This window comes from Lissotriton vulgaris, chromosome 11, assembly GCF_964263255.1.
Source record: "Lissotriton vulgaris chromosome 11, aLisVul1.2, whole genome shotgun sequence".
In the NCBI taxonomy this organism is placed as follows: Eukaryota; Metazoa; Chordata; class Amphibia; order Caudata; family Salamandridae; genus Lissotriton; species Lissotriton vulgaris.
This window is the reverse complement of record NC_141699.1, coordinates 973,821,500-973,830,939: the sequence shown is the minus strand read 5'-3', so window position 1 is coordinate 973,830,939 and position 9,440 is coordinate 973,821,500. Positions and strand designations below refer to the sequence as shown.

General features: G+C 33.8%; 1 long non-coding RNA gene across 1 annotated transcript; it reads left to right on the top strand.

The window, feature by feature from the left end:
• Window positions 1–629: 629 nt before the first annotated feature.
• LOC147683798 (uncharacterized) lies at window positions 630–8,422 on the top strand. Its single transcript, XR_015301061.1, has 3 exons — window positions 630–654; window positions 7,361–7,462; window positions 8,400–8,422. It is a non-coding gene; the product is annotated as an uncharacterized LOC147683798 (long non-coding RNA).
• Window positions 8,423–9,440: the final 1,018 nt, after the last annotated feature.

Genomic DNA, 9,440 nt, shown 5'->3' with positions numbered 1-9,440 from the left:
TGGTTGTACATAGGTTCTGCACAGTGTTTCTTACATGTTATTCAAAAATCGATTTTTGGGTGCAATTGATTGGTATATGTATTTGGCCCTTATTTATGATTGCCATGTGCAGCCGATGCAAAACTTTAAACATGGGTAATAAGTGACGCACTGGTGGCGCAAGGCGTTTATAAATCAGACCCTGACTTTGTTTGATGATATTGAGTGGTTGTACTTAGGTTTTGCGCAGTGTTTCTTACATGTTATTGAAAAATCGATTTTTGGGTGCAATTGATTGGTATTTGCATTTGGCCCTTATTTATGAATGCCATGTGCAGGTGATGCTTGACTTTAAACATGGGTAATAAGTGACGCACTGGTGGCGCAAGGCCTTTAAAAATAAAGCCATGAGTTGCTATTGTATAAACTTAAATATTTTGCAATTTATTGTTTATATTGTTTGCTTTTTAACATTACTTTGTTGTTTACTAATAGTGGTCTTTCATGTGTTTTTTTAACAGAACAACAGATTCAAATCAACTTCTGAAAAGGAAGCAAAAATGCCTTCAAGGCAAAGAAATATCAAAAATACCATACGGAAAAGGAGAACATCAACAACAGAGTTTATGGAATCCTCTTCAACAACTACTTCAAAAAACACCAGAAAAGCTTCTGGTAAGCCAATTAAGTCTTTTCTTCGCAACATATGTCGTAGGAAAAAAAATGAAATTGCTAATGTGAATATACAGAAAAAGTCAACAAATCTAAAAAGGAAAGAGAAGCCCACAAAAAATGTTTCCATTGGACCAGGAGAGAAGAGAATTGTTAGCAATAGAAGGGTAAATGTTTTTAGGGACATTCGTAGGCGAATGTTTCGCAATAGGGTAGTTTTAAATTTGCTAAAAAATGAAAAGAAAAGTAAACTAAAAGCTGCTTTTTACAAGAAAAAGAAAAGTATTGAAAAGATTGTTGATCAGGCTTTTGAAGTTAAGAAAAAATTATTTATTTTAATAATCAATAGAATTAGGATACTTAATAAGGCAATGGATGTTTTCAAATCGAACAGTAGATGGAAAAGAATTATTAATCGGAGTAATTTTTGTGAAGTATTTTCTGGTGAATGGATGCATAGTTCAAGTTCTGAGCCTTTTTTTAATGAGGAGAGTTACTTTCAGGAAAATGATTTGGTGCATGCAGTTGACACCAGTGGTCGTGCATATGAGGTGAAAGATAGTTGTGTGATGGAAAAAGAGAAACTTGTATCTAGAGATGCAGAAGAGGTGTTAGCTGATGAAGTTTTAGGGAGACCTACTAAGGGTCCAGTGTACACATGGAAATGCAGTAGTATTTGTAGTGTGCGACAGGAATCAATCGATTTGCTTCGAAATTTCTTACGTACATATAGTAAAAAAAGTCTCAAACAAAAAATGAAGATCCTGCAAGAGTTAGATCCTTGCAGAGTGAGAGAAAGCACAGGTTTGCAAGGGCATTCACTAGCATGTCTTTCTAGAAAAGTTTGTCGGAGTGTTTTTCATCATTTTAGGATGTTAGCAGTGCATCATAATAACGTAAGGAAATTAGTGAGGAAGTTGTATTATGCAAAAAGTCCTGCACTTAAGCTTAAACAGTTAAATAGTGCTCTTTTGCATGGATCTGAAGTGGATGTGAAGACTATTTGTGAAGAAATTGAGTTTTGTTATTTTGGGAACAAAGAGGACAGTGTAGAAATAGATATAGTAATGGATGGTAATGCAGAAGATAATGGACAAATTTCAAGTATTGAAAAGTTTGATGAGGAAATTATCAAGTTTAAGGTGAAATCAAGTGAGAGGCCTAATGTAACTTGTGTGTGTTGTCGACGGACTCATTATAAAATTCAGACTAGGTTAGTTGATTTATATGCAAAAAGTGAATTGGAAAATAATAGTGAATGGGAGGATTTTGTAAGTTATTTGTTGGTGGAGAATTCTTTTGATTTGAGTTTGGATCAGCGTATTTGCACTTATTGTTTGAAAAAATTAAATGAAAATAGAATGCCTGCAAGAGCAGTTTATAATAATCTTCAGTTGATAGATATTCCTTCTGAATTGATGGATCTAAATACTTATGAATCTATTTTGATTCAATGTGTCCATCCTTTTCAGGCTATTGTACGCATGGAGCCTAAGACAGGGAAATTGCCTCCATCAGATTTACTGAGAGGATTAAAGGGAAGAGTTGTTTATTTGCCTCTAGATGTAAAGAAAAATATTAATACAATTGGTGTAGAAAGAGTAGAAGAAGATCCTTTAGTTATTCTAGTTAATGGGGTTCCAACAAAGAGTAAGAAAATTTGGCAAGATTTAGTGGATGTTAAAAAAGTCAAGAAGGCAACGTTGTATTTAGTTAAAAACAATGAGTACTACAAACATGTAAGTGTTGGAGTAGAGGAAACAGCTACAGAAGAAGATAGTGATTCTTCAGTTGGTCAAATTGAAAAAGTTGATGTGTCTAGAACTGAAGAAATATATGAACATTATACTGTTCATCCTTTGCATTCCAAAGAAGTAATGGGAAATGCAATTGACTTGTTTCAAATGAAGGCAGCAAAAGGAAGTCCCATTAGTGTATGGGAAGAAAGTTTGGAAGCTCGTTGTTTTCCACAATTATTTCCAACAGGTTGTGGTGGACGATATGATGATCGACCAGTTCAAATTCCTGCAGCTGAATACCGGACTCTAAGATTATATGCAGAAGATCCAAGGTTTCGTCAATGCATTCCATATTTATTTCATCTACTGTTTGAAAGTGATTTGTCTGGGCTTTCTTATGCAGTTAATCATATATTAAAAAGTGGACCTCATTTGCAAAATGTATGTGCAAGGGACTTTATGGAGAAAGTTAATCTGCAAGACAGTATTTTGGAATCTCAGCTAATCAATCTCATGGCATGTCAACGTGGAACCAACGAGTATTGGTTTCGTCGTCATGGAGAATTGAAATGTATGCTAAGAAACTTAGGAACTCCTACATGGTTCCTCACTCTTAGCTGTGCTGAGTATGCATGGGACGATTTACTTCAATTTCTACGAGAGGCAAATGAAAACATACCAAATATAGAATTGAAAACACCAGGAGAACTGTGTTCTTTAGATCCAGTGAATGTTTGCAGATATTTTAATCATAGATTTGAAGCTATGATGTCTTTTATTACCAACAAAAAAAATCCTCCCCTTGGAGAGGTTTTGGATTTCTTTTGGAGGAAGGAATATCAAGCGAGAGGTGCTCCTCATATACATATGTTGTTGTGGATTAAAGATGCACCCAAATTTGGATCAGATTCAGATGAAACAGTGATGAGTTTCATTGAAGAGTATTCAACATGTGCTGTTCCAAAATCTACTGAAGAAAACAATTTAAGGCAACAAGTTTTACGTTTTCAATCTCATCGTTGTGGAAAGTACTGTCGTCGAAAATTTAAAAACAAGGAAAAGTACTACACGAAATGTCGTTTTGCATTTCCTCGACCAGTGATTTCTAAGGGAAGAGTAAATAATTTGATGTCATCTCTACGACATACTGTGACGAGAAAATCTCCCAAAAACACATATAATTTGAAAAGAAATGAAGAATCTAAGTACATCAACGATTACAACCCAGTGATTTTGTCCATGTGGAATGCTAACATGGATATTCAGTTCGTTGCTGACAACTCTATTGCAGTGGCTCGATATGTGACATCTTACATCACCAAAAAAGAAAAGACAGAACTGAAGGAAATGTGGGAGGACATTTCACATGAAAAGAGTCTAAGCAAGAAATTATACAGTTTCAGTCTGAAGATGTTGTCGCATCGAGAAATTGGAGCATATGAATGTTCTGATCGGTTATCATCAGCAAGTCTCTATGCCAAATCAAGAACAATCATTTGGGTGAGTCTTGGTCTTGCTGCAACACGAAACCGAGTTTTGAAATCTGTACAAGAAATTGAATATTTGGCGGAAAAAGAACCAAACAGTACAGATATTTTGAAGACAAATATGTTGGATACATACTATCCAAATAGAAGTACTCACCTTGAGAACACATGTTTGTATGAAGTTCTTCAAAACTACAGTTATAAGAGGAACATCACAGAAGATATCAATAATGGAAAATATGCACTCATTGGCTATGAAGGATGTCTAGTGAAGCAGAAAAAAGGCCATTTGATTAATCATCGAAAATTGAGTTGTGAAGTTCCAGACAAAAGAGAATTTTACTATTTAGCTCTTTTGCAACTCTTTAAGCCATGGCGTACAGAAGAGGAACTACTTGGAGATTTTCTCTGTTATGAAGACTCTTTTAATGCAACTAAGGATACCATAGAATGTCCTATTTTTCTAATTTATCTGCAAATGTTGAATGAAGAAATGGAGCAAGAAACCACAATTGCTGAAGAGATAGCTAGAAACAGTTCTCAAGATAGTCAGAGTTCTACTTCATTGAGCCAGGATCCACTAGGAGGACCAATTATCCAAAATGAAGCTGCCACTGCCATGGATGAGGTGGAAAGAGCTATGGAACAAGCTCAAGAGGATGGAGTTAACTTAGAAGATTTGGTAACGCAACTAAACATTGAGCAGAAAAAGATATATGATGAAGTCACAGAGCAGATTGAACATGGATTCAGACATGAGAAAAAAGAGTGCTCATGTATATTATTTGACCCTGTCCGATTGTACGTAAGTGGAGAAGCGGGGACAGGAAAAAGTTTTTTAATTAAAGCCGTTGCAAGTTATCTGCAGAAAAGGACTGATTCACCACTGTCTTGTGTTGTAACTGCTCCAACTGGTCTGGCAGCACATAACATTAAAGGGATTACTCTACATCGTTTATTGATGCTGCCAGTTGAACATGATAATAAATTGCATTACAACAAGCTATCTGGAGATGCGTGTTCTGAAGTTTCAAGAGTCTTGAAGAAAATGAAACTTCTTATCATAGATGAAGTAAGCATGGTCTCAAATCTAATGCTTGCTTTTGTGCATTTGAGAATGCAAGAAATTCTTAAAACAGACTATGATGTGTTATTTGGAGGAAAACACATTATTGTTTTTGGAGATCTATTGCAGTTGACTCCAGTAAAAGGACAACCAGTGTTTAAAATGCTCACGCATGAAGATACCAGGAAGTCCCTTGGAAGCATTGGAAATGTTAATATATGGCTAAATTTTAAATATGCTGAACTGCTTCAAAATATGCGACAGGCCAAGGATGAAGATTATAAAAATATTCTACAAGATGTAAGAATTGGAAAAATGACTGAGAAAGGGAAAAAAGCTTTGCATAGTCGATTAATTTCAAATTTGTATCCAAATGAAAACATTCTTCCAGAGAATATTTTTAAAAAAATGACTGAGAAGAAATCTGGGATATGTTTGATGCCAACTCTGCAAGAATGTTCCATCTTCAACCAAAAAATGTTAGACTTAGAAAATGAAGAGATTGTGAAACTGGAAGCAATAGATAAAATAGAGCATATGGGTGCAACAATTGTTTTGTCAGAAAATTTGAAAACTAAGTTGCATTCATTGGAGAAAAGTATTTCAAAAACAGCTGGTTTTGAGAAGACTCTGAATGTGTGTTTAAATTGTCGTATCATTTTGAGAAGGAATTTAAATGTTGAAAGCGGTCTGGTAAATGGAGCAATGGGTTATGTTGTTGATTTTGTGAATTACAGAAATAGAGATGGAATTGAATTTTTAAAAATAAAATTTGATGGCATTGAACAAGTACAACAAATAAGTCGTTGTTCTGCTAGATTTTTACTTGTAAAAGACTTATATGTTCGCCGAAAACAGTTTCCTGTTTGTTTGGCGTATGCGGTGACAATTCATAAATCTCAAGGTTTAAGTGTAGATAGTGCATTGGTGAACATTGGAAGATCTGTGTTTAAAGAGGGTATGGCATATGTGGCATTATCTCGAGTCAGAACTTTATCAGGATTGTACTTGATTGCGTGTGATGAGACAAAGATTTCTGCCGATCTAGATTGTGTTAAAGAATACAATAGGTTAAGAAGAGAGTATGCTCCACATTTGCCTCAATATCCTCTGTTTGAAAAACGTGTGGTAGGCCGAAAAAGAAGAAATGAGGATAATTGTAGTGAGGTAGTTGCAAAAAGACAAAAAGTAGAGAAAACTGTAATTGAAAACAGGAAGAAAAAGAATTGTGGAGAAAATGTTGTTGGATTTCAGTTTGAAAACAGTTCTGGTGTCAACTGCTATGCTAATGTAGTGGTTAATGTTGTTTTTTTTCTTAAAAGTTTACAAGAACAGATTGTTGAAAATCGGGATCAAAGATTGTGTGGTTTATTGAATTCTGTGTTTGAGAAATGTAGCAGTGTTACAGCACAAATAGAAAGTGTAACAGAAATTCGAAATATTTTAGATTTGTGTTCTGGTCAAGATAAATTTTCACAGAACATTCAGCAGGATTGTCAGGAATTTTTAATGTATATGTTTGGTGTTTTGGAAGATGAAGGTGTAGATGTAGATAATCTTTTCAGTCTTTCTTATCAATGGCAGCATGACTGCCACAATTGTAGTTTATCAAGTACTACTACAATAGACACTGAAAGATTTATATATTTGACTTTACCAGACTGTAAATCAGTGTCTTTTAAAAATCTAGTTAAAGCAGCAGATCATAATATGGTGTGTACCCAATGTAACTGTACAATGCTGTCCACATTATTTATACAAAGGTATGGGCAGTATATTATTTTAGTTTTCCAACGATGTAGACCTGATGGAACTAAATTGACAACTTCTATCAAAAATTTTGTGGCTTCTCAGTTATCAATTTCTGGAAGGACCTTTACAACTGAAGCTATTATTTATCATGATGGACCTTCGACCACCTCAGGACATTATACATGCTACTTAAAATCTGAAAATGGATGGAGTTACTGCAATGATTCTCATTTAACTTATAAACAACGTTTGCCTTATGACTCTACAAATTCTTATCTAGTGTTTTTAAAACCAAAGTTTTAGTAAAGGGAATTGGCCTTTGAAGACGGGAATAGTTAATAAAAGTTAGTTAGTTAGTTAGTTAATCTAATATTTTAAATTATTTATCTCATGTAGATACTTTAAGTGGATCTCAAAGTAAAAAATACTGATATATCTGACACAAATTGGCCGTGAGGAAAATGTAAGATATGATGTTGTTAGATCTTTTTTCATAGGAAGTTGATGAAATCGAAGTTATAGAGCACAGCAGACTTTTTTTCACCAAAAGGACCTTCACTATCTGCAATCTCATGTAGATACTTTAAGTGGATCTCAAAGTAAAAAATACTGATATATCTGACACAAATTGGCCGTGAGGAAAGTGTAACATATGATGTTGTTAGATCTTTTTTCATAGGAAGTCGATGAAATGGAAGTTATAGAGCACAGCAGACTTTTTTCCACCAAAAGGACCTTCACTATCTGCAATTTGGTCTCACGGAAAAGTAAGTGAATCAAAGATTAGTGTACTTATATGAGATGTATGTTTGAATGGGTTTTTTTAAACACAATCTTTTAGATTGTGTTTTTTTTTTCCCGCTGTTATATGATGAAGACTTTGATCTCACTAATTTAAGTGAAATTCAATATATTCTGAGAACAGCAAAAATAAATAATGTAACATATTGTAGAAGTTATTGTGTAGTTTGCATTGTGTAATTTATATTGTGTTCACATTGTCTTACACTCATTTTCTTTTTCACCCTTATTTACCTCTCTTTACTAATTTACACTCTTTTTTCATCGCTGTTTCTTTAGTGCACTTCATTCACAACTTCTCAATCTAATAGGAACTGTCTGCATTTCCTCTGTTCCTTCCACCACTTTTTATCTTTTTCATATTCTCACAGTACCACTGCTTTAGTTTCCTAACCCTCTCTTTCTTTTTCTCCATTTTTTTTCTTTCGCATCCATTGTACTGTAGTTCACTTAGTTCTTCCTTTTGTCTTTCTGTGTACTTACTCTCTCACTCCTGTTTTATCCATCGTTCTATACTAACTTCATTCCTTTCATCCCTTCACTCTGTTACTTTACTTCACTCACTCTCAATCATCTTCTATTCCTCTTTTTTATTTATAGTTTCTCAATCAGACTTCTCTCCTTTTCACTCATTTTTCTTTTATTTTCTTATCTTTACTGATTTTGATTTGATATCTTACATTCTTTTAGTATCTTATTTACCTTTAGGAATTTGTTCTCTTTCTATTTCTTGTTCCTTTTTTTTTCTCTTTCTACATTACTTTCTTTCTGTTTTTGTATCCTTCACTATTGCATCATTTCTTAGTAAACTTTTGTAGATTTTTAAACCTCATGAACTGTTGCTTCTATTTTATTATATATTTTTAAGAAATTATAACGTGTTTTTTCTTTTATCTTTCATAGATACAAGTTTGCATTGATTATATGGTAAGTGTGTTTACAAAATCTTTTTTGTTATCACCTTTTGTTTTATTTTCACTATTTTTCTGTCACCCTACCGCACCTCTATTTCCTTACTTTGCTTCCCTCACTTATTCTTTTGTTCCATGTTTACTTCCGACCACATTCAATTTCTTTCAGTACTTCTGCCTATGCACACTCCTTCACTTACCTTTTTTACTGGTTCACTTAGTCCCTTTGTGACAGTCCTTCTTTTACTCTCTCTCTTCTTTGTCTCTATTACTCCCCATGTGTTACCCTTATTCACTTACATGTACCCTCTTTCACCCCTCTTTACTTATATTCACTGATATTTACTTGCCCTCAATCACTGCTATTCTTTTCCTCTGATTCCGTCACTACCTGACATTCCCATACTTAACTGTCCTTCCTTTTACTTTCAACATCCATTTACAATCTCCCTTAACCTCTGCTTTAGTCTTCTTCCTATTTCTTCTTTCTTTTGCTCCCTTATTCATTTTTCTTTTCTCAGTTACTTCCTTTTACACTTTTTATCTGTCTTACTATCTATTACACAGTCCCTCCTTCATTTTTTTTTTCTTTTTTTTTGTTAGTGCGCTGACGGTACGCGCACCGGTGCGCGCACCGAAAGCGAAATATAAAAAAAATATTTTAAATTAAAAATATTATCTCAATATACATTATAGTGTTCATTTTTACAAAAACATACTTTAGCAATTCACTAAAAAACACATAGGTATGAGTATGAATAAAAAGTTAGGAATTAGCATTAAAAAAACCTATGAAATTCACTGAAAAAACCATAGGTTTCACACCAGTTATAGTTAGGAATTAGCATTTAAAAAACCTATGAAATTCACTGAAAAAACCATAGGTTTCACACCGGTTATAGTTAGGAATTAGCATTTAAAAAACCTATTAAATTCACTGAAAAAAACATAGGTTTCACACCAGTTATAGTTAGCTGGAAATTTTACTGATATAAAACCATTGAAATTCCCACGTTATAGTTAGTCGGACTCA